Source organism: Cervus canadensis, chromosome 7 (genome assembly GCF_019320065.1).
Source record: "Cervus canadensis isolate Bull #8, Minnesota chromosome 7, ASM1932006v1, whole genome shotgun sequence".
NCBI lineage: Eukaryota > Metazoa > Chordata > Mammalia > Artiodactyla > Cervidae > Cervus > Cervus canadensis.
The window spans coordinates 552055-578692 of record NC_057392.1 but is presented as its reverse complement, the minus strand read 5'-3'; positions in this window follow the sequence as shown (position 1 = coordinate 578692).

Sequence of the window (26638 nt, the reverse complement as noted above, 5' to 3'; positions counted from 1 at the left end):
CTGACACACACAAACATAGTGGAGACTAACAGTCCAGATTTTTCAGAAACAAACATAGATCCAGCTAAGAAAATAAAGCACTTTTTTGATAGTAATGGAATTTTCATTAAACTCACAAAAAATATAATTCTTCAAAATAGGAAGGATGTATTTTTAAAATCCTATGAAACTAAATGAAGATGAGTAAAGAAAAATAAGCAGGTCTTATCTTATTCATTGAGAAGCATAAGATTTTCTGGGAACAGTATTTGGGAGTTCATGTAAAGTTACATGTAACTTTGTAACTTTTAAAACTTTTATGACTTTCTGACTTATATGATAACTAAAGCAAAAAGATTTTACTAAAGAAAAGCATAAATATGTATTACACATCTCAAATTATTACTAATGAGACGTCAGAGTTCATTTCTGTTTACTATCCCTTTGGTCACTAGATGATAACTTCACCAAGATTTTTTTTTTTTTTAACCTTTCTGTCTTGGTTGCAGAAAATACGTATACTGAGAAGTGTTTCTATTTTCCAGCACCTAAGTTCCATCCAAATGTTAACAGCTCTATGACATACAATTTACAATTATTGATTTTCTCTGTAATCTCTCCTTTGTCCTGAAAATGGATAATAATTTGTTTGAGATGGAAAATTCAAAAGTATCTTTATTTAATACACTCAGCTGTGCTAAAAAGGTAATTTTTCAACAGCTGTCCTCCACACATGGTTATAGAATCTTGGCTCAGCCAGGAATGACTTCAGACCAAAAGCTTGTTTATAATCTCTTTTCCACAGAATATCCTAAACTCAATTTTTCTAATAATCTTGGGGGTACAGATTTGACTCTCTGACCCTCCTTTATAGCTCCCCAAATCTATTTTAAGGCCCTCTACTCTTATTATTTTGTCTCTTTTATTTCTCTTTTCTATTTCTAATTTCTCTCTTTTCCTAATTGTTCCCCAACAGAAATGAGTCATATTTTGGTGGAACCAAAATGCTCTCAGCCATGGAAAAGCAAATAGCAGCAAATCCTGGAATAAATGCTTCTGCTGAGTGAAGTTATGTAACTATTGATTTAGTCCCAAGCATTCCTATGCAAGAGGGTAAGGATTTAGCAGAAGGTTGAAAGAGGAGCTTTAACATTAGATTTTATAAAGGGACCCAAGGGAAAAAGAACTAATGGAAATAAGCAGAGATTATTGTAGGACATCTATTCTCTGCCCAATCACTTGGACTAAATTTATGCCCTTTATGAAAAATGCAAAGGACCAGAAGAGAGGTTGCTATTTCTAGGAGACTCTAGACAGAAATACTATTATTTCTGAACTGGGGTGATGCAGATTTGGAGAGTGGGTAATTCTTCCTTGACTGTACACAACTCAGCACATCTCCAGCCCCACCAGAATGCAAGGATGGGCAGCGTTAGATGCATACCTGGACAATACCCTAGGTGTGTACGTTGAGAATGTTCTCAATGTGTGCTTTGCCAACAACCGCATTAGTTCTACACTTCTACTGCTTCTACAGCGGAAGAAGAACAGGAAGGAAAGAATTTCATGGATGTCATCTGGTACTGCAGATGATTAAGAGGCCTGTGAAGTCCTACAATGCATTCCTGTGGGGCCACAGAAATACCTGGGGGAGGTATGGGAATTTTTGCATACATTGGAAATAAGTTGGAAATAAGACAAGAAGGTTTTTTTTTTTTTTTTTTTATTAAAATTAATGTGATTTACTTCATGTTCATATACAAGTAAGGATTGGTGATAATTAGGCAATAATTAACCTACTAACAAAGAAGGCTCCAATTTAGCAGAGGTAACAAAGCATCTATTTTAGGATGATTCTATACAAAAATTAGTCAGAGCCTTTAAAAACTTCTCATAAATGTATCTATCCCCAATTCCAATTTAGGTAGCTTATTACAATTAAAAAAAATTGACAAAATCTTAGGAATTTAGCATTAAAAAAGGTAATCTGAAAAAATTGTTATATTTTGAGTAGCCACTAAAAGAGAAGGAAGTAAAGATGGAGACTTACTGTACAGACAATTTTTATTTGGAAAGATCTACTCAGGGGAAAAGAATTTCAGAAGGAAAGTATAGCTCAAAAAAATATGTTAGAAGAGCATTGCTTCAGATTGCCTATTTTGCAAACTAAAAAGAAAGCTTTAATTATTGATGACTTCATGATCAGAGACCTCCTTGGCAAGGCCTCTCTCGACAGAGTTAAATACTGTAAGGAATAAGGAACCAGATATTAGCATTTGAACACATTTGCATACCAGAAATAAATAACAGGGGATTTGCTATACACTGTTAAAAAGGGCATTACTGTGTTTGTAAATCTTTGCTGTTGTTGACAGGGCATAATGTTAAAAAGCCCATTTTCTAGAACCAGACTTCTTGCACTCAAATTTTATCTCCATCAGTTTCTAGTTGGGTATGCTTGATTTCCTTAGCTCTAAACTAGAGGTAGTAATAGTAATAATAATAGTAATAATATTACTATTAGTAATAGTAATAATAGTAATAACAATAGTAAAAATAATAACAGTAATAATCAATCCCACAAGTTTGTCATGATGTTTAAATTAACTAATACATGTAGAAAGCATGTAAGATAGCCAGCGCAAGTGTGTGTTAAGTCATTCAGTCGTGTCTGACTCTTTGCAACCCCATTGACTGTAGCCCGCCAGGCTTCTCTGTCCATGGGATTCTCCAGGCAAGAATACTGGAGTGGATTACCATGTCCTCCTCCAGAGGATGTTCCTGACTCAGGGATCGAACCCTGGTCTCCTGCATTGCAGGCAGATTCTTCACCGTTGGAGTTACATGGAAGTCAGCCAGCACATAGCTTTGAAATTTAAAAAAAAAAAAAAAAAATCTTTAACAATACTAAAAATTATTATTGCTTCAAAGTAGATAAATATACTTTAAAAAGAGAGATTTTTATTGCCAGCCCTAAAATATGATCCTTACTATAGTCTTTTCATATAATAATCTAGTAAGAAAGGAAGGACATAACAAGCCCAAAATAATCAGACTTGCTTAACTCAGAGACAATGAAAAGCCTGAGACATCCCTAAATGTTTCTGGCCTAATGAATAAAGTTTATAGCCAAGATATTTGCAGTAACTCATAAGCATGTATTGTTGAGTAATATCATGTCTTAAAGCACTTGTTCATCGGCTACTAGTTGGGAACAGTAGCCTATGGCAGCAAAAAACTTTGAAACATTCACATGGCCATGGTTATGAGCCAGGATATGGGATATTAAGCAGAATCAGAAAAGCAGATGTTGGATCTAAATCAGGAGACAGTACAAGGCCTCACAGAAAGATTGAATGACTCGTGATTTTGTGCCTCCTAGAACAATGTCCAACGTGACTAATATGTCACTATATTAAATGCCTGCTACATGACAGTCAAAAAGGTGGTCTCAGACTTTCTAATGGACATTTCAATAAGCAAGAATGAGGTAAGGAAGAAAGATCCAGGAAGACTGGGACATTGGGGATTATGAAGAGTCTCTTTGGAGAAAAAATAAGATAGAAAAGAGTCTATAAACTTCCTCCTTTAGATTTAGATATCTTTTGACTTTCTCCTGTGCCCTGGAATATAGCTGGTGCCAAGCAAATGAAGGTGAACTTCTGCTCCAAAATTCTATATAGTTAGCTAGTTGGGTAGCAAGCAATAGACAGAAAGGTGGATAAACAAATAGGTATAAAATTATATATTTATCACAATGTTCATAGAGGTCATTAATTAAATCATTAAATTCAATGAAAAGTTATCCCTACCTTACCAGGAAAAATGCACCTATGATCCACCTTCAGTCTCAAAAAACGCAGAAGTTTATTGAGTGATCATGACATAACAATCACAATGGTCAGAAACATGTATGCATTGCCAAAAGATTTGTGTGTATGCTACAAACATATGGTTAAGTGTTTTTATTATCATCATTATATACATGAGGAAAACTGATTCTAGGAAGAAAAAGGCAGTTCCCCCAAATCACACAGAGTTCACACATGTGGGTTTAGGACGTCAAACCCTGGTCAGCCTGACTTCTTCATAAGTGCTTCAGTTTTACCATGGCACTGCTTTCAAGTCAAGCCCTGAATTTTTGTCTTGGATGCCACCTAGAAGCTTTCATAAATCCTAATGTCCAGGCCATATATGACACCAATTCAGGAAGAAACTCTGGGTTGGAACCCAGGCATTCACAAGTTTTTGAAGTTCCCCAGTGTGAGCCCAATGTGTAACCAAGGTTAAGAACAACACTCATGTTTGTATTTCACTCACACAAAATTTCATAACTTCGAATTTTGTTCTTTGCATAAAATTGCCAGCGAGGATCTCACATGGTCTCCTATTTTTATACATGAAAAAACATTTTTGTGAAAATTTATGTCTAACCATTCTCAAGACTCTGAAATGCTCCTAGAAAGATTTTAACCAAATGTTTCCTACAACCATTTTTCTCGGTGTATTACTTTTTATTTTATGGGCTATAGTATTTCAATATTAAGTAAATTTATAATTCTCATAGCATACTGGTCAGGGGTTAGGGATTCTGAGTCGGCATGTATAGGTTGGAATCCTGGCTCCATCTTTAATCTTGGATGAATTAACCTCTTTCTCCCTCAGTTTTATCATGTGTAAAGTGGAATCAATAATATACCCAACTTGTAGACCTGTGTCAGAATTAAGTCACGTGGAAAGAAATCCCAGAACAACACCTGTCAAAGAGTATAAAAAATTCAGGACATTTAAGTTATTATCATTATTATTTTGTATGTAACCAGAGAATGTGTTTTCTCCCGTCATGTACACATGAAATAATAATCTAATTATATCTGATATCATAATCAACAACTTTCCCCAAATTCAAAAGGTCACTTTTTTTCTTTAAAACTGAGCATGTCATGACCCTCTTTTCATTGCTATAAAACTTGCTGCAAGCTTCATTTACCTTTGTCATTGATTGAATGCCTCATATATTTTGCTTGAATGAACTCTGACCTGAGATAATCACAGTCCACCTATTTTGTTTTCTTCAGGCAGCACTAGAGCAATCCTGCTTATCTTCTGAGTAGACACTGCAGTAACAATTAAGAAAAGTCCCAGGTCTGGTGTAGCACATGGAGTTTAAGCCTCTTTCTACCTGTGTCATTTAATCAGTCATCTACTACCAGGATCAGAATTCAGGGGAATGGCCTTAGCAAAACTCCTTCTAGCTTGCAGATAAGGAAGACTGGTAAGGCTTCCAGCTTTCTGCAGTACACAGTCAACACAACCGTGGTTCTCAGATGACACAGTGACATCCATATCATAACCTCACAAGTGTGGTTACCACTTCAATTTAGTGGTAAACACTGTAACCTATTTTGGTGACTAGACTCTCCTTTTTTCTTCTGCTTTTCTTTTTCTCTATAAATCTCAGTCTAAAGCCTATAGCATTTTATTTAATGAATGACACACTATTTTCCATACATCTTATCTCTGTGCTACAGTATACTTTGCTTAAGCCATTTATTTTCTTCCTTTGTCTCTGTCAAGAAATGCTATTCCATTTCACTCTTGAGAGGTACATCTTTTAAAGATGGTTAAGGGTTTTAGAAAGAGAATGTAAATTGATTCTCACATACAGAAATGATTGGTTGGCCTCATTTTGAAACTTGAGAACTATAATTGAAATTCCTACATAGAAAAAGATAGGGATATTCACCAAGGACCTGATTACATTCTAGAGGCCAATCTTACAATTTTGAACAGAAGTGGATGGATGAACAAATAAAGTCATTATAATATTAATATTATACAGAAAGTTGCTCAGTAGTGTCTGATCCTTTGCAACCCCATAGACTATACAGTCCATGGAATTCTCAAGGCAAGAATACTGGAGTGGGTAGCCTTTCCCTTCTCCGGGGGATCTTCCCAACCCAGGGATCGAACCCAGGTCTCCTGCATTGCAGATGGATTCTTTACCAGCTGAGCCACAAGGAAAGCCCAAAAAAAGTCCAGAGTCTTTCTAAAAACAAACAGTAGAGGATGATATCAATAGAGGTCATTTAATAGTCAGGTGTATTATACTGTCTCAAAGTTCATATGGATCTAGTAACTGAAGATTACCTGATGAGGCAACCTCTTTCAAGAAGGTAAGGCCAACACCAAAGTGGAAGAGACAGGCTGATATCCTGTCAATGGGAACCCAGTTAGAGGTTTGTCAAAGTAAGAGGGGGGAAAAAGCTCCCCATTATTGAGAATTCAACCATTTAGCATTGGAAATGTGGCATGCATCATAAAAACAGTTCCCAGGAATACTTGTGAACATTTGTAAAACATATTAAGCATTAAATAGTGACTCTCAATGCATTAACATGTCCTGATAGCTTTAAACACTTCATATAACTCCCAGAATTGCTCACATCACACATAATGAGTAGCTTGACTAGCTTACACATTTAGACAAGACTCTTTTGTTTATATATAAAATGTCATCTCCATTGATGCGTGTGCAGTGGCAGTTCTTAGAGTTTTACACTCTAGTGCCGTTTCTTTGGAAGGACACATTTATATGATATAATAATAGAAAAGTCCTAAAAAATCTTAATTTTCTAGTACTCACAGCCAAAATTCCTAATGGAAGTTATCAGACGCTAACCACCTTATGCCAAACCATAACATATTGATGGCTATAACTGCATATGTAATAAGACCCAATACTTTTACATTTCAGGATGAGGATGGATTCAATGGAGTTTTACACCAAGGCAGAGTTGAGCTGTTACTACTAAGTTTATTATTTTATAATGCAAGAAACTTACTCTCATGTCAGAACGCGAGGAAACAAAAAAAAAAAACCTCAGTAACTCAGTGGTCTTCAAACATTTTGAACGGTGTGAACTTCCAGCTTAAAGGAACCACTCAGAACTTGAGTTTCCTAAACTCTTTGTAGGATAATATCAAACCCAGAGAATCATTGTGAGGTTAAAACAATATAAGTAGATAAATTTTTAAAAACATATGCAGGTATACAACAGTAACATTTCTTAATATAAATTGCTATCTGCTATTTCCATAAACATTTCTTTTTTCTATAGTTTCATTAAGGAAAACTTAGAGCCGTAATTGTCTAAATATTATAACCACTGTCATATTGTATAAAACTATTGTTTATGTAAAGTTTGTCTACCTTATAGATGTCAATTTTCCAGTTTCTTTCTTATATGGTATGCTCAGAAATCAGACATAGATGTTTTTCAGTCCTTCAATCCTTAACATGAACTAAGATTTCCAAAAAATTTCCTGCTAAAAAAACATGGTTTCCACATGGAAATTTGATCATAACAACTAAAACTTTATCATCTTTCGGTATCTTCTTTTGAAGGCCTTATCACACCAAGTTTACTGAGGATGGAACTTAATGATAGAGAACTGGGACTAGTACAACTTCCTCTCATTTCTAATTCAGCTGCTTTCTGAAACTCCTCAGGTTCCCTTGGATCCATACTTCTTTCTTCTTTGGCTTTCAGTGTTTGTCATTCCACTATTTAAGTTTATCAATTAGCCCAGCCAAAATTCTTCCTTCATAGCCAGATAAATGGATAAGTAGCCTTTAATTATTAACAAAGTCTAATAAAACAGTGTCAATTTTTCATCAGTGGTTTAAATTATTAAGAAGTCTCTCTCCAGAGATGCATGATGTATGATCCGCATTTACTCATTTCTTGGCATTGTGTTGCTCTCTTTGTGCCAGATAGCCAACCCAGAAATGAGGAATTACAAGTGCTACCTACGCCTGGAATTCTACCCAGCTGAGTGAGCAGCACAATTCTCTTCTGTGTCACTGGCTTTACCTTATGAAAATCAGGTTATTGTTGTCTATGTTCCTCCTTGGGGAGGGATTCCCTCAAAACTTTTCTACAGATATTCCAGTTTATAAATCCATTTATCCATTCCAATAGACAAATTTGAGAACTTGCCAATCAGAAACAGTTTCTCTTCATAAATTTCACTGATTACTCAAGTTATAGGGAAAAAAATAAATAACAAGTAAAGATTTGACTTTCACTAATTGATTTTAATTTTATTCATTCATTCTATTTGGATGGCAGCTGCCATTAAGTGATTTGATGTTCACCTCTCCTCAGCACTTTATAGTTTGTGAATATCTATCTTAAAGACAGCAGGTAAATCGAAAATGCTTGTCTTCCCAGTTAGGGATTGGGCAGCAGCTGATTAAAACTAAGAGTAGAGAAACTATTCCTTTTTACCAGAGGAAGAGAGAGGAAGGCAAGCATCATCCATCGAGGCTGCTCCAGCTGAAATAGAGATACAGGACACAAAATTTTCCAAGATTAACTATAGTTAATAAACGTATCTGTAATTTGTGTGAATGCTGCCTGGCCTTGACCATTAAGTCTACCCTATCTGGTCAGGCCAACAATTTAACATTTAAGAGGACTGAAACCTTATTGACTTTATTCACTGAAAGCATCGTCCTCAACCATCTTCCATTTTCCAACCTGTTTGTTATTCCATGCTTCATGGATGAAGCTCTGGCAGGGCTCAGAGAACCTCACTTTATCTCTGATTTGCATTCACCCTTCAGGCCATTGCATTAAGCTGCACCAAAGAAACAACCCAGATTTCTCAAATTCAAGCTTAAAGGCTATCTTCAGCAATCAATACTTCATTTGTTTGAAATATGTTTGCTTCATTAAAAAGAATAGAAAAATATGGTTCAAATGAACAAATTGATAGTAATTAGCTCTCAAGACTTGGGAGGTATGAATGGTGAGAAACCATTCCTCTGACAAAGAAAATCAATGAGTAGTACATTACCATCCAAATATGTGATTAACCTAATCTAATTGGACTATCACAAATCCTCAAGAGATTTATTATAATACCCCATATTTCATCTTCAGTGCCCACATGAAACAATTTTGATTAATTGTCCTACATTTTCAGTAACCCTTTAAAATTTCCAAAAATGAACTCATTTCATTGTAGTTTCACCAAGGGTTTTTCTCCCCTGAGTTTTTTAGTAATGAGGCTATACCTGAAAATAGACATAGGACTCATGAATACAAAGAACATTACATAAAAATAAATTCTATAACATTTAAGTAAGTTGGGGACACAAAACTTCTCTTGCATAATCTACAGGAAACATCTCAATTACTGAGTCACATATATGGTGATAACCTAGTTCAACATGATCAGACTATCAACTCAGTGTTTTAATTCACTTTACCTAGAAACTTCAAACCAGATTTTCAGATTTGTAGACTATGATTATACTATAGAATTTATTATTGGATAGATGTTATACTATTTATTACAGTTATTAATTATCAAATTGCAATTATGGTGATGAAACACAATTATGCAAGAAGACATACACATATTTTAAAGTACACACGTGGGATATGCAGAAGAAAGAAAGAGAATAAAAATGTATGAAATCAAAATGGGAATTAGGAGAAGATTTTTAAGTAGCTATTGCTATCCATCCATCTGTGACTGACTAAAATATCAATATTTTGTGGTTCAGGCAAATAAAATAAAAATTTAGAGCATATCCGATTCCATTCATAACATATACTTATCCTCTTGATTTTTTCCTATTGGTTTTAAGATGAGGAACTAAGTCTGAGCCCTCACTATTTCACTGACTGCTTCAATCTGTGCTCTGACCCACACATCTTTTTACCATCCCCTCAGATTATAAATCATAAATCAGGAAGATGCTTCAGTCTTTCATTTTGTTAATTCTTTAGCAAACTTGTCTACACTGGGAATGCAAGCTTGTCTGTTCAGATCCACGTCCTCTCACTCCCCTGCACACGCCCTACTCTATGGATACACAGGTTACTTACATTTCTGTGAGCAAGTCATACACTTTTTTTTTTTTCCTTGAACTTTTACTCAATCTAATTACCTCTGTCTACAAGGTCCCTTCCCTCTTCTCTGTTTAACAAAATCTTATCCATCAAAGCTTATTCCAAATGCTACACCCTCCATCTGACAGTCTTAGAAATTTCCCCGCTTCCTCTTCCTACAAATAGAGTTAATCACCTTCTCTTTGTATGCACTTGTCAGTAGATATGTAATTAAGTAGTGTCATTGTCATAAGAATGTGTCGGTAAGTATTTAATCCCTTGTATCCATATTCTGCCTTCTTCCTAGAGCTGAAGACTGTGTAATGCACACTATGCAATGCTGTACAATAAGTCCCCTGCATATGAACAAATTCCTTTCTGAGAGTGCATTCATAAGTCCGGTTTATTCATAGGCCCAACAAAGTTAGCCAAGGTACCCAAACTAACACAATAAGCTATATAGCACTGCACCATAATAGGTTTATAATACTTTTCACACAAATAATACATAAAAAACAAACACAAAAGATAAAAAAGATATATATATTTGGTCTCACCACACAGCTTGTGGGATCTTAGTTCCCCAACCAGAGATCAAATTCATGCCACCTGCAGTAGACGCTCAAAATGTTAACCACTGGACCACCAGGGAAATCCCTAAGGAAACAATTTTAATCTTATGGTGCAGTACCTTGCAAAGTACAGTAGTTCAGTACAACAACTAGCATGAGGGGGCTGGCATCGAGTGACCAGGCAAGAAGATTACTGATTGGACGAGCCTAGAGGAGGGAGAAGAGGTGGGAGATGGTAGAGCTGAAGGATCATCAGCAATAGGAGGTGGAAGGCAAGCTGCAATATCACTCACTCCTGACATTGATGGCAAAAGTTGTGGTTCCTTGTTGGATTCGATTCTAGCTACTCTTGAAAAATGGTGCAAGGATGTCTGGGTAGTCGCTCTCATCCTCCTCCAGTATCTCCAGGAAAGACACTGTACCACTGCACTCTGTACAGCCCTGTACCGTAAATACACAAAAGCACAACCCCAATAGAGGAGGCACTCATGCATCAATGCATACTAGACAAATGAACAAACTTACATGATTCAATAGGCGAATGCATGCTCACATCTTTGAAAGTTTGCAACTTCAGGGTTCCCATGCAGGGGATTTACTGTGTAATAAATATAATAAATGCTGAGCTTTGATGGGCTGTGATAAAAGAAAAGACTATGACAATCAAATATCTTTTGTCCTAGTAAGAAAAAGATGCAAGTTTCCAAGTGGATAAACTGTGTGCCTTATCAAACTGTTGAGAAAATCTACTCATCACTTTTACCACCATAGATACAGGAAATATTTAGGGACTACAACTAACTGGCACAATTATTAATTACCCTTGAATTTTGCTCAAAATATTCATCACAAGGCAACACAGGCCTAGTGCATATTTCAAAACGTCCTAACTCTCTTAAATATGTGAGATTATATTTTGAAAATTCTAGACACTTTATATCCATTATCAAACTCATGTGCCAAAATCCATTTCAAATTACAAACAGATTAACAAATTAGGATTTGGTTATATTTTCTTGCTTTCTCAAGAACATTGGACACCTATGTTGGACATATAGGTCACAGTTATATGTGAAGTCCATACTGAAAGAGCCAAACATACTTCCTAATGTCAAAATTTCCCCTATACCTCTGAGAGAACTGGTGATGGAAAGTGTTAGCTCCCTTAAATACAAGGGGATCTGAGGGGCAATAGTGGATGAGCCTACTGGGGCCTGGGAACTAGCATCCCAGGGAGAGTTTTGTTCACAAGAAGAGAGATGCTGCCCTCCTCCTTCTCCTCCTCTTATTCAACTTATCACCTTTGCTAAAAGATATCAGCATAACAACTTACCTAGAAATAGTAGTAATGCTATTAGTACCATGCTTTCTAAAAAACTTCAGTCATTCTCTCATTCTGTGTGTGTGTGTACATATTGTGTGTGCTGTGCTCAGTCACTTCAGTCATGTCCAACACTTTGCGACACTATGGACTCTAGCCTGCCAGGCTCCTCTGTCCATGGGATTCTCCAGGCAAGAATACTAGAGTGGGTTGCCATGCCTTCCTCCAGGGGGCCTCCCAAACCAGGGACTGAACCTGGATCTCCTGCATTTCAGGCAGATTCTTTACCGTTGAGCCGCCGGTACATATTACATTGTATAAAACGCTTTTGATATCTGGTTGGATGACATCGTCGCCTCAATGAGCATGACTTTGAGCAAACTCTGGGAGATAGTGAAGGACAGGGAAGCTAGACATGCTGTGGCCTGTAGGGTCAAAAAGAGTTGGACACTACTGAGTGACTGAACAACAACAGCAATCTAGGAAGTTGTACCTATGAAGAGAAAGAGAGCCACCAGAAAAATTGATACCTCTTGTTATCAAAATGCTACAATATCAAGACATTAATCCTCTCAACTGTACCTGTAGTAGAATAAAGGGCTAGGTTTTAACAAGTTACAATCTGGGGAAAAATTGGTGATCTTTACCAATGATAGATAAAGATCACCTTTACCTTGTAGTGGGCAGAGCTGTGATATGAATGAAGATATTTCTACTTAAAAATTCCAGCGGTGGAGTAAGCTAGACAGGACATGAATATCCGTAGGTTCTAACCCTAGATCCACACACTAAGTCAGAAACAGTCCCCAAATATAGCCTCTTAGTAAGACAACAATAGCTACCACTGTTTAACAAAGCACTTGAAACTTGGCTTAAAACAACCATCTATTTAGCCGGAATTCCCTACTTCAGCAATTTAGGCTGAGCTTAGCTGGGCAATTCTTCTTGACTTGGCTGGGCTCCATCTCTCATGCATCAGCTATCATCTGGCAGTGTGGCTTTGATATTGTCTAGGCTCTTCAACTTGTTTTTGCCTTATGCTGGGAAAACTGGGCTGATATTACTCTGGCTGCCATAGTCTCTCATCTACAGCATGCTTGCCTGCTCTTGTGCACAGAGCAGAGGCAGGGTTAGGGTCACAAGAAGGAAGTGGAAGCATGTAAAGATTTCTTAAACCTTGCTCTTAGACCTGGCATACATTTCTACCAAATTTTACTACCCAGTACAAATCATACTGCCCACCTACATGCAAGGAGAGGGGAAATAGACTCCAGCTCTTGATGAAAGATGCTACAAAATTATGTGCAAATAGATGGGAGTTCAGAAAAGAGTGAATGATTATGGTCATGTTTACAAAATACCATTGTGTTTTAGAGAATGTGCATTGCTTCTTATTCCTGGGAAATCATTGATCTCCTGAAGATACTGTATCTGATGTATAATATGTTGTTGTTTCAGTTCAGTTCAGTCGTTCGGTCATGTCCAACTCTTTGCGACCCCATGAATCGCAGCATGCCAGGCCTCCCTGTCCATCACCAACTCCTGGAGTCCACTCAAACTCATGTCCATCGAGTCGGTGATGCCATCCAGCCATCTCATCCTCTGTCGTCCCCTTTTCCTCCTGCCCCCAATCCCTCCCAGCATCAGGGTCTTTTCCAATGAGTCAACTCTTCACGTGAGGTGGCCAAAGTGTTGGAGTGTCAGCTTCAGCACCAGTCCTTCCAATGAACACCCAGGACTGATCTCCTTTAGGATGGACTGGTTGGATCTCCTTGAAGTCCAAGGGACTCTCAAGAGTCTTCTCCAACACCACAGTTCAAAAGCATCAATTTTTCAGCGCTCAGCTTTCTTTATAGTCCAACTCTCACATCCATATATGACCCCTGGAAAAACCACAGCCTTGACTAGATGGACCTTTGTTGGCAAAGTAATGTCTCTGCTTTCTAATATGCTATCTAGGTTGGTCATGCCTTTCCTCCATGTTGTTGTTTAGTCACCAAATTATGTCCAACACTTTTATGACTCCAGCTCACAGAGAGACATTCTGATCCTGTTCAGGGTGAATGGCTTTGTTCAGCTCACAGAGAGATAATCTGACCCTGCCCACCTGTGAATGGATGCAGAAAAGGAGAAATTTACACATTTCCTCCCTAAGGCTGGCCAAACCAGGAGATTGCTGCTAAAATTATGTCCTTTTTACTTTACTTCCTCACCTCCTCCCCCTTTCTGTTCTATAAAAGAACCTGGCTTCCTGACCCCAACAAGATGGTTATATTGAGACATTAGTCTGCCATATTTTCTGTCTGCCAGATTTCCCAATAAAGTTGTTATCCCTTGGCTCAACACCTCATTTCAAACTTACTGGTCTGTTGTGCAATGAGCAGAATGAGCTTGAACTCAATAGCAATTTGACCCAAATGTATGCATATGCAAAACATATGCAACTTTGAAAATAAAAAAATTAAAAAGTAAGATCATCAACTGTGTAAAGCTTGATCTGCAATATGAGGAATATTCCTAAACCCATATTTGCAGTATACCTGGAACTGTCAGGGTCTGCAGGATTTCTGATCCTGAATGTAATGTTCTTACTTAGCTTCATGGGGAAGGACTGTAAATTGGAATGAATCAAGAATGAATAGACACATAGGCCACCTTTCTGAGTTAAAGAAAAGAGATTCTATTATGGAATGGTCATCTTCCATATTCTTAGAGGATTTGAACTTGGAGTGCTTTAAAATATATTGATGCCTTGGCTCCACTTCCAGAGAGTCTGACTTAAAATCATCTGATCATCTAAAGTGAGACATGGACATGCAGAATTTTAAAATTGCTTAGATGATTCTAATATGGATTGATTCCTCACTTAAATAAGAGAGAGGAATTAGAGACATTCCTGCATGGGTGAAAGCAGAGACTTCTTTGAGAAATACAAATGTTCCAGAGATGTTTGCTTCAGGTTGTAAGCTGTTGGCCACCCAGGGAGTAACAGACTTTAAAAGGATCAATACTACTTTCTGGCTTGCAAGCCTGTCATAATTGACTATTTCTTGAAGTTTCATTCATGCTTATGAAGCAGATGCCCCTGTTGGAGCTGCACTCTCTTGTCTGTCATGAATACACACAAAAAGAAATAGCCTCAAGATCTCAGGCTTGTATTGTTGAGAATAATCTGGTGATAGAAGGAATCAGGGCAGGAATGTTATAAAGCATTTGAATATTTAATATTTTTGACCATAATCTAAGTGTGCTTTATTTGTGAGCTTTAATATACACCCAGGAATTTAATAAAGGGAAGGGTTTTGTATTGATTTTTATGTTGCTGGCACTGTACTTGTGGTATTTATGGCATCATGAGTTGCCTGTAACAGTCTCTAGTAAGCTCTTTTGAACTGTGTAGCTGAGCATAGTTTGATGTGAAAATTAAAATAAATTTGAGGCTCAGATTCTACATGAGGGGTTCCCAATCTCTGGGCTCTAATGCTTGGTAATCTGAGGTAGAACTGATGAAATAAAAATAGAAGTAAAGTGCACAATAAATGTAATGTGCTTGAATTATCCTGAAATCATCCCACCAAGCCCAGTCGGTAGAAAAATTGTCTTCTACAAAACAGGTCCCTCGTGTCAAAAAGATTGGGAACTGCTGTTCTACGTGACATTAAGAGGATGCAACTATAGGGAAAGAGGAGGACCAAGATCTTTGCACTGCATTCCCACTGTGGTCCTTTAGAGGAGACTTTTGCTAATAATTCCACATTCTAGGGAAGAAATGTCATCCTATTTCTCACTCCTCCCCAAGGGGAGTGAGTAATGACTGGGAGCTGTTAGCAGTGAGTTCTGCAGAAGTAATGCTGACCGGGCTCAGCCCTTCTCTTGCTCATGGCCTACAGGTTCCAAGTATAGTGACCCTTGCTCTCTCAGTCCCCACACGTGGGGCAGAAAACATGCAACTCCCCCCAGGAGCCAGCTCCTCTCACCTTCTCTGTCTGGACCTCCATGAAGAGCAGGGGCAGCCCACTTGGTGAGCTTGACATCTCAAAAGAGGAAGGGGCTCTGTTTTGGCCTCAGGTCACCCTTGAGTTTGTATTGTCACTACTCTTGACAATGCAACTTTCCAGCAATAAAACTGATACAGTGATTTGCCTTGTTTCATTCCTTGGGTCAATTTTTCAGTTTGGTTCAACCAAGAAAGATGGGAAGGTGAATAGTCCATATCAGGATCCCAAAAACATTGCTAAAAGTAATTAAAGGAAAGTGAAAGTCGCTCAGTCGTGTCTTACTCTTTGCAACTCCATGGAGCCTGCCAGGCTCCTCTGTCCATGGAATTCTCCAGGCAAGAATACTGGAGTGGGTAGCTATTCCCTTCTCCAGGGGATCTTCCCAACCCAGGGATCAATCACAGGTCTCCCATATGGCAGGCAGATTCTTTATCAGCTGTAGCAAATAATATGATTCCAATGTACTCACCCCTAAAATATCTGCAAGTTCAATTGCCAGCACTACTGTAATCTGCTTTGAAAGATCTGTGTGTGTGAATGTACAGAGAAACAGAAAGACAAACAGAGAAAGAGAGACAGAAAGAGGTAGGGAAAGATAGCACCCTCAAAACCAGTCATAAATATATATTCATATATGTAAATATTATATCCACATATATTTACATATATAAACATATATCATATATATATAAACTATATATATGTGTGTTTATAATGCATGTAAGTGTATATATGTGTGTATATATGTATATTAAGCCAGGTTATTGATTAAGCTTATTAATTATTTAAATATGAGATTCTTCACTTTGGAAATATCTTTTATAAACCCTAAAAATTCCTAGTGAATTTATATCATTTTTTAAGAACATAAGAATTTTAATGAAAAAAGGGAGGAAAACCCAGTTCCACAATTTATTCACCATATAATCTGAATCATGTCACTTGAAATATGGTTTCTTTGCCTAATCAGTAAAAACAAATATTAACAAATGTCCCACCAAAAATTATAGCAAAGCTAAAATGAACTAAAAAGAAATAAATCTTTATATAAAAATTCAAAAGACCACACAGTTGTTATATTTCTTTAATTAAAGACAAATAAGTGTTTGGATAAAGAACAGACCCTCTCCCCAGCTGTTCATGACTTTTTGAACCATTGAGAAATTAGAATCCAATTTAATAAACTATCTAGAAAATTACAGGCTATTAACAAAAGTTACATGTGCATGTGTGCTAAGTCGCTTCAGTTCTTTGTGACCCTGTGGACAATAGCCTGCCAGGCTCCTCTGTCCACGGGATTCTCCAGGCAAGAATACTGGAATGGGTTGCCATGCCCACCTCCAGGGGATCTTCCTGAACCAGAGGTGGAACCTGTATCTCTATGCCTCCTGCACCGGCAGGCAGTTCTTTACCACTAGTGCCACCTGGCAAGCCAGCAAAAGTTATATTCTCACAAAAACTCTAGTAGTGTCTGCAAACGTTATTAACCCATTACTGAATAAATGACCTAATACATGCTCACATTGGCACATGGAGGCCCCATGGAGGTTAGCAGTTCAGAACATAGGCTCTAGAACTGGAGGGCCTGGTTTCAAAGCTCTTCTTAGTTCTGTAGCTTGACTGATTTCCTTATCCCTTTGTGACTCAAACATCTACAAAATAACATCTATCTCATAGGGTCGTTTGAAGGATTAAATGTGTTAAGTGTATATGAAGTTAATGTAGAATTTAGCATATAGCACTCAGCTCTTATTATTAATAAAACAGTGCTATTTTTTATTTATGCTACTTTTTATTTATTCCAAAATGTACAAATCTGCTTAAAAATGCTAATGTCTCCATAACTTTGCTGCAGTCTTGCTTGACAATTTCCATCAAATCTAAGCTCAAATCATAATCAGGTAATGAAAAGTATATAATAGCTCAAAAAATATGACAAAAATGTAAAAATAAAATATAAAACAACCATCCAACTTACCAAAATTCTCTTGTTCTTTATGTCACAACTAGCATAACTGATATGTTTCACTAAATTGTCATCTTTAAATTTACACAAGTATATTGAATAGCTCTTTTGGCAGCTTAGAGGCAACTCCTTAGACATTGCTGTGAATGGCCAAATCACAAGTCTATATATCAGTCTGCTGGTGTCTTTACTTTAATCACATACATAGATTTATAATCCCTTTGATGCCAAATAAGCATTTCTGAAAGTCCTAGGAGAAGATCCAAGCATCTGTCTGCTCTAAAAGTAATCACATTAGCACACTGATGAACAGTAAAGGACTTTAGCCAACTTAGTATCATACGGCAGAGAGACAGACCCTATCAAGCCCCTAAGAATATCAGTTTATCACAACTCATTGTGTGTGTATCAAATTCATGGTGCAGATGTCCTCAACACAATTCTACCCAGCAAGATAATGTACATTATTATAATAAAGCCAAGATCTACAACACTCTTACACAGTTCCAAACTTATTCTTAGAATGCTAGAACTAGCTTCTGGTACTTCATCACCATTTTCAAGTTTCAAAGCTTGGAAGTGGGAAATGGTGGAGGAGCTTATGAACCTTTTATCTTGTGACTCAGGTTCAGTGATAAATGACTAGAGTGCAGCCATGCTTGAAATCCTCTATACCTTTGGGTTCAACTCAGATCATCTTACCGAAATTTAAAAATAGCTCTAAACTAATAAAAATTTGAAAACCAAGTCAGATAAATGCAGTGCTACAAAGCTGATTATACATATAGTAATATGCTAGGACTGTCATAAGAAAATACCATAGATTGGGTGGCTGAACTAACAAAAATTAATTTCTTCACTGTTGTGGAGACTGTAAGTTCAACATCAAGGTGTTGGTAGGTTTGGTTTTTCCCAGGAGAGAAAGGCTGCCTCCTTAATGTGTCCTCATCTGGTCTTCTCTTTTATTTATTTATTTGGGCCTTATGCTAGGGCTTCATTGTTTCATGACATTTTCTCTAGTTGTGGCGAGCTGGGGCTACTCTGTAGTTGTCATACATGGGCTTCTCATCTTGCTAAGCATGGACTCTAGAGCATTCTGTCTTCAGTAGTTGCAGCATGTGGGTTTAGTAGTTATGGCTCACAGGCTTCATTGTGCTGTGGCATGTGGGATCTTCCTGGACCAGGAATCAAACACGTGTCTTCTGCATTGATAGGCAGATTCTTTACCACTGAACCACCAGGGAAGCCCTAGCCTTTTCTTTATGCACAGGCATTACTGGTGTCTCTTCCTCTTCATATAAGGACATCAGTCCTACTAAATTAAGAATCTACCCTTATGACCTAATTTACCCTTAATTATCTCCTTAAAGGCCTCATCTTCAAATACAGTCACACTGGGGTTTAGGGCTTCAACATATGAGTTTTGGGGAGATACAATTTGATCCATAATAGTACCTCTTTTACAAAGTAAACTGTCAGCAGATTTATTAACAATAAGCTCATTTTATTTGCTCCCAAGCTGCAAGCTTCAAAATATTAACATTGATTTATACTACCCATGATGAAATGGAAGTCATAAATTCAGGATGTGTTAAGAATAGCAACAGACAGTTAGGAGTAAAGATATCAAACCAGAAAAGAAATTTCTAACTAGTCAACCAATATTTATATTTGATTATATAAAAGAACCACAGAGTCAGAATATAACAAGAAAACAATAAAAACACATTTATTACTAAACCAAGTTTCCAGATTATGAACATTTGAATATATAATTATTATTATTGGTAGCAGCTATATCAAAGGAGATAAAAAATTGGCATAAACAAAGAGTACTTCACCTTAATCCATGGAATGCTAACTGTGGAGCACTACAGAAGGAAAGATTTTAATCCACATAGATTTTAATCTTTTTTACAGATAAAAGATTTTAATCCCCACCAAAATAAAGTATTGTACATATATGTACAGAGTGTTTATCAAGCATATGTGCAAATTCTCTTAAAGTTCATAATACTCAATCTCATTTGGGCTTGTTAGTGAATTCATCACAAGTTTTCACCTTTGTGATCTTTTTCAAATTATATCCAAAATGCAACTAACAACAAGTGGCAAGTTATGAGCCTTATAGATATGCACAGTAAAATAAATAAATAAAGATGTGGAAACAAGGTAAACGATAAAATTATTTGGAGTTCAAAAGCAAGATATAACATCTTGGACTCAGATGCCCAAGGAAAGTGTTTTGGAAATGGTAAGACTTGAGTAGGGTATTGAGGGATAGATGGGAGGATTCATAACAATTTTATGAAAGAGAACACTATATTAGACATGAAGGCAGTGGCATAATGAAAACATTCATCTAATTGATAAGGGGGCAACTTACAAGACTAGAGTAACTGGGTCAAAGTTTGAAGTAAAATAGATACTCAACTATAGAAGACAAATTTTATTCTGAAGAATGAATATATTGAAAAGAGTTTAGTAGGAAAATGTCCACAAGAAACACTTTCTTAAAGATTGTGTATCCATCCCATCTACACGTCAGTATTCTTGCCTGGAGAATCCCATGAACAGTGAAGCCTGGTGGGCTACGCAGTCCACAGGGTTGCACAGAGGTGGACATGACTAAAGAAACTTAGCACACACATATGCCTCTATTTTAAAAACCAAGTTTCCTTGGAACAGTACCTTTCCCAGACTCCTAATCCACAGCTCCACTATAAATGTGGAGTTCCTCTCATCCTCCAGGTTCCAGGCATAGGCATTGGCTCCAGGTCTGATGTATTACAACCCCTTGGCCAGAGCTGAAGTCTTAAGACAGGCAAGCCTGGTATGACAGCTCAGGGAAGTTTGCTGGAACAGTTGAAAAGAGAAAGTCTCACTCTGCTAGGTTTTCTGGGCTGTGAGGATGTAAGCCAAGAGATGCTTGAAGTCACCAGTGGAAACTTGGGAATGAAGATGACACAGAGGACAGAAGAACCAAGAGATGGGAAGAAATAGTCTGCACATTAACAGATTTTATTTTGAGCATCTTGATTTTTTTTTTTAGCATCTTGGGGGCCTCAATGCCCCCAAGACATTCAATTATAATAGCTAATACATTCTCTTTTTGGTTTAAGCTGGCTTTCAGAATGTTACCTGGTTCTTGAGACCAAAGGAGGTCTTATTAACTCACTAATAGAATGAACATATAGGGTTGTGTCAAAAAAAAAAAAAAAAACCCAAGATTTGTAACTATGAAAAGGGAACACTCTGGGTTTACAAGGTAAGCACTGCTCCAGTGATTTACCACTGAGAAAGGAAAACACATCCCCAGTATGGCACTCTCCTCAGAGAGAATGATGGGTGGAGTTGGAAAATCACAGAGTAGGGAATTAGTTTAACAGACAGAATTGGAAAGCAAAATAACTGACCTCATAAAACTGCAACTAAAGATGGGTCCTGAGCCATGGTTCAGGGAAAGTGTTGAGCCATAAATTTATGATAGGAACATATAGTTTACTGTTAAGAATATAGCTTTTGAATGTAGCAAATATAAGCACAGCCTAAAATATCAAATAAATACCTTGAAAAAATTTAAGTACTTGGGAGGCAATGTTGTTTTTTGCACACGTGAAAAGAAGCATGAAATGTATAGTTCAGAATATGAGAGGTGTTAAAACAGCTTCATAGAAACTGATTAAAGCTGTAAAACTAGTATAAACTGAGTATATAGGAGTCACTATAATTCAACTGTTAAGAGGAAACTTTAAATGAATTAATAATTTGACTTGTACTATTATTTCCAAGAGAATTGGGGTGGGGAGGATAGTACTACCATCCACTTAAATAGATTTTATCTAAGAATTTAATATATAATAGTTTAACAAATTACTTTCCATTGTGCTGCTAAAAACTCGCTGTTTTTTTTCAACACTAAGAAAGTAGTTAAGAATAACCCAGTTTGGCAAAGAAAAAATCTTAATGAGTTAAAAGGAAAGAAATTATAAAGGAAAAGCAAAGTAATGAAAAGATAAGAATATAAATCCCACTGAGTCCCAAGATAATTTGGCCTATTGTCAAAATCATAGCAAAAGTATTTATATATTTTAAACCTCTGTCTTAATTAAGACAGGAAAGAAAGGGAGAGAAGGAGGGAGGAAGGTGGGAGGAAAAGGGAAGAGAGAAAAGAGACAAAGTGAGAAATGGACAAAGACAGGAAGGCAGAGAAGGAAGGAAGGAAGGAAAGGAGGAAGGGAGGGAAGGAGAAGAGGAAAGAGAGAAAACGACAGTATTTGGTTTAAAAAACTAAAAAACCAAACATGTCTGTTTGCTTGGAACATCTGAGTGAAGTGGGTGAGCTAGGTTGAAGGGTCATTGTCTCTGTCAGGACACTATACTTCCATTAAGCATGGCAGAAAGATAATTGCTAAGTGAAGTTGCTCATTACCTTCCACAGAACCTGATTTCACTGACTTCATAAAAGTATATAAAGGCATTAACAGGCATGGTCCCTAGGAACTTCTTTAAATAAGTGTAGCTCCCTTTAAAGCTCAACAAAATCCTAGCTTTATCCCTCAGTGATGACACAGATTAGATGCACATTATCTCATTCATTCCCAAGTCCCTATCTTACAAAGAGCATTCATTTTTTAATATTCTTCCTTATTTGAAGTTATGTAGCCCAAAACTCATATTTTTCATAGGAAGAAATTGAGGTTTGAAGAGAATACATCATTTGACCAACTCACATGGTGATTGACCTGGGCCGTACGCATGTACCTGTCAACTATATGCATTTTCCATAGACAGACAAATTTCACACTCCAAGTATCAGGCTAGATATTTAGTTTCTATCAAATGGATGGTGATTATCAATAAAAGTATAAAAACATAGATGTTCTTCTGTGAAGATAAAGTAAGTATATAGGGAAGTCGTCAAGATTCTGTAAATGTTTGAATCTACATTTGCAGTTTGACCATATCTGTCTGGTAAACTGGTGGTTTATAGCCTCACTTTCCTGATTCTAAGTGTCTCTTTATGTGAGTTTATATGCATAGAATAATGGGGCTTGTCAAGAGTAAGGTTACCATGGTAAGGTGGGGGGTGTTTGGTTTTTGTATTTTCTTTCATTTGTTTTTAACATTTGCCTTAGTTTTTGTTTTGCACCAGCCAAATGAGTCAATGAGTCAGAGATAAAAGGAACAACATAATGAATAGAGAGCCTTCTCTAGACCAGTCCCATGGATTCAATTTTGAGCACCAGGATAGAGGCCAGTCTTTTAAAAGAAATTGACAAAGCTTGGTCCAATTGAGACAATGAGACAGATTGAGGAGCAAGAGAAACCTATATTGGATGAAGTCAGTTGCAGACTCAGGTAGAGTGTTCTTTCAGTTTTGGCAAGGAACATGGCTTTAACAAAGTGACAATAAAAAAGGACACACTTCTATATGCAGACTCAAAGTTTTTGTGGTGCAGAAACATCAAAACAACAGAAACCTACATAGAGAGGACCATTCTTGAGGGAAAAGAAGTTCCAAGGACAGGGATGGGTCACACCTACCATGCAAAATAGTTTCTATTTTCTTTTCTGAATATATTTATTTATTTGGCTAGACCAGGTCTTGTGGCACATGGAATCTTTAATTGTGGCAGGTGGGATTTAGTGCCTCAACCAAGGATTGAACCTGGGCACCCTACATTGGGAGCACAAAGTCCTAGTCATTGAACCACCAGGGAAGTCTTCAAAATAGTTTCTAAACAGCAGGGGAAAAAAAGGCCAGATTGGAAGCATGAAGAGGATCATATATGATCACATTTCATGGTAGAAACTCCCAGTAATAATGGACCAGGCTTTAAGTATAGATCCTACAAGAACGAAGATGGGAAAAGCATAGCAGCAAAATGTGGATATTAGTGAGGTTTTCCAAAGCTAGTGAGTTCCAAGCAAATTCAAATTAATTTTTATTAGCCTTTGGTTAAGGCTATGGTTTTTCCAGTAGTCATGTATGGATGTGAGAGTTGGACTATAAGAAAGCTGAGTGCCAAAGAATTGATGCTTTTCAACTGTGGTATTGGAGAAGACTCTTGAGAGTCCCTTGGACTGCAAGGAGAACCAATCAGTCCATCCTAAAGGAGATCAGTCCTGGGAGTTCATTGAAGGAAGGACTAATGTTGAAGCTGAAGCTCCAATACTTTGACCACCTGATGTGAAGAGCTGACTCATTGGGAAAGACCCTGATGCTGGGACAGATTGAGGGTGGGAGGAGAAGGGGACAACAGAGGATGAGATGACTGGATGGCATCACCGACTCAATGGACATGAGTTTGGGTAGGCTCTGGGAGTTGGTGCTGGACAGGGAGGCCTGGTGGGCTGCAATTCATGAGGTCACAAAGAGTCGGACATGACTGAGCGACTGAACTGAACTGACTAAACTAATTACAAACAGATGTATATTCACAGCTTCCATAGGAAGAGAAAATTAGTAATAGAATCAGACATTTCACAGAAAGAATTGAACAACTGGGAAACAATTGGAATGTACTGGAAGACAATAATTTCTTTTAGTAATAACTTATACATAAATATGGATTTCCCTGGTGACTCAGATGGTAAAGAATCCACCTGCAATGTGCGAGACTTGAGTTCGATCCAAAAGATCCTCTGGAGGACGGCATGGCAACCCACTCCAGTATTCTTGTCTGGAGAATTCCCATGAATAAAGGAGCCTGAAGGGCTGCAGCCCATGGGTTCACAAAGTGTTGGATACAACTGAAAGACTAAACAGCATACAGTGATAAGCATAAACAGGTTACTTATCTATTGTTAATAACTGGAAATCACAGTCTGTGTTTGCTTAACGTATCTTTCATGGATAGAAATTTTACTTTCCTGATAGTATTAAATTTAGGAAAAGTTGCGATTTGATTAAAAATGCTGACACTCTCTCAGACATCAGACAATACATCTTCTGAAGTTAGTTATATCACAGACATAAATAAAAATGCAGGCAAAAAATAAAATACCAACTCAGATATGTCTTGAGGTTTTTAGCACCTTACTCATGTCTTTCAATATGTTCATCCTCAAAGTGAATTTCCTTTTCATTTTCAACCTTCATGGTTAAAGTCGAATTTCCAAAAATACTGGGCTTGTGAAACAATTGACACTAAATATGAATCATTTCTTGAGAAACTTGTATGAAATCAGGAAAGAACATTCTAGGGTTAAAAAAGAAACTTAAGCCCACATATTTGATTCTCTCTTTCTCCCAACGGCAATAGTCAGTCCAAGACTTTTCTTGGGTTGTCAAGTCTGGCCAGTAGTGCAGATATAGACATGAGTCAGTAGCCAGGAGTCCTTTAAACTTCAGAACTATTTTGCATAGACTATAAAACTAATGAATATGACAAGCTGGATTAGGTCACTGGGGCAAAGGATGGTGAGATAACCTTATGTCTCTCTAAATTCCCCTTCCTAATTTTAGTCCAGATGTCAAATATATAGGATATCTTATATATAATTGATATGGGCTTTCTAGTAAAATCTGAGGCATTTGGGTTAAAAGCATTCAAACATCTTCTACTAAGCAATAAATAAGAGCTGACATTTTACTTTAATTTCAGCAAGACTATAAAGAATAAATGGCAACCAGCATGGTCTCTGTGTGTGCTTACTCAGTCATGTCCAACTCTTTGCAATCCCACAGACTGTAGTCCACCAGACTCCTCTGTCCATGGGATTTCCCAGCCAAGAATACTGGAATGGGCTGCCAGTTCAAGACAAGAATAGAGTGGGATGCCATTTCCTTCTCCAAAGGCTCTTCCTGACTCAGGGATGATGTTTCCTGCACTGCAGGGGGATTTTTTTTTACCATCTGAGCCATCAGGGAAGCCCCAACATGGTCTAAGAACAGAGAAATAAGTTATAGAGAAAAAATAAAGTACCCCTTGGAAACCAGGCCAAAATGAGGAAGAGGCTGTAGATTTTAATGGATTATATGCCAGAAACATATAGTACCCATGTGTGCATGAGTGCCTTGTTGCTCAGTCCTGTCTGACTCTTTGTGACCACATGGACTGTAGCCCGCCAGGCCTCTGTATCCTTGGGATTTCCCAGGCAAGAATACTGTAGTGGGCTGCCATTCCTCTCTCCAGGGGATCCTCCCAACCCAGGGATCAAACCCAGGTGCCTTGAATTGCAAGCTGATTGTTTTTACTGTCTGAACCACCAGGGAAGACCGTAGGACCCATATTTCCCTCTAAAAATTGTGTTGGAGAAATCGTTCTAACTAAATTGAAAACGAGTCTGAAATTGTTCTATTTTCAGAAAAAGTGCTAGAAATTTTACAAAACATGCCTGAGAATAAGCAGAAAATAGGGGGGAAGTATATAGAAACATATCTGAGTGTATCAAAGAGTTAACAACAGAAAGAATTATGATCAAGAGAAAAATGCAAACTATCATGGTGTAACCAGATTTAGGGATAATTCTTCCATAATGGCATCTGGCAATTCTAGCAGAGATGGTTGAGAATCTGAGACCTTACAGTTGAGAAGGTGAAAAGAGCTTTCAGCAGGTCACAGAGATAGGAAAATGAGAACTGGATGTGTGGACAGGCTCATGTGAGAGAAAGCCAGGTCACACTCAGATTAATTACTAATTAAAATAATATTAATATGAGTCTATAGAATTATGTTAATATATTTGATAACTCCATTATCTGGATATACTATTGATTTGTTTATAGAGTTTTGTTTTTGTTTTTTTATTTTCTTATTTTTTTATTTTCTTATTTCAAATATTATAAACAAAAATTATAAAGATAATTTAAGGTATGAGGGAGCAATACCATTATCAAGCCAAAGATTTAATAACCACTACAAATCACAAGCATGCTAAATGCAATG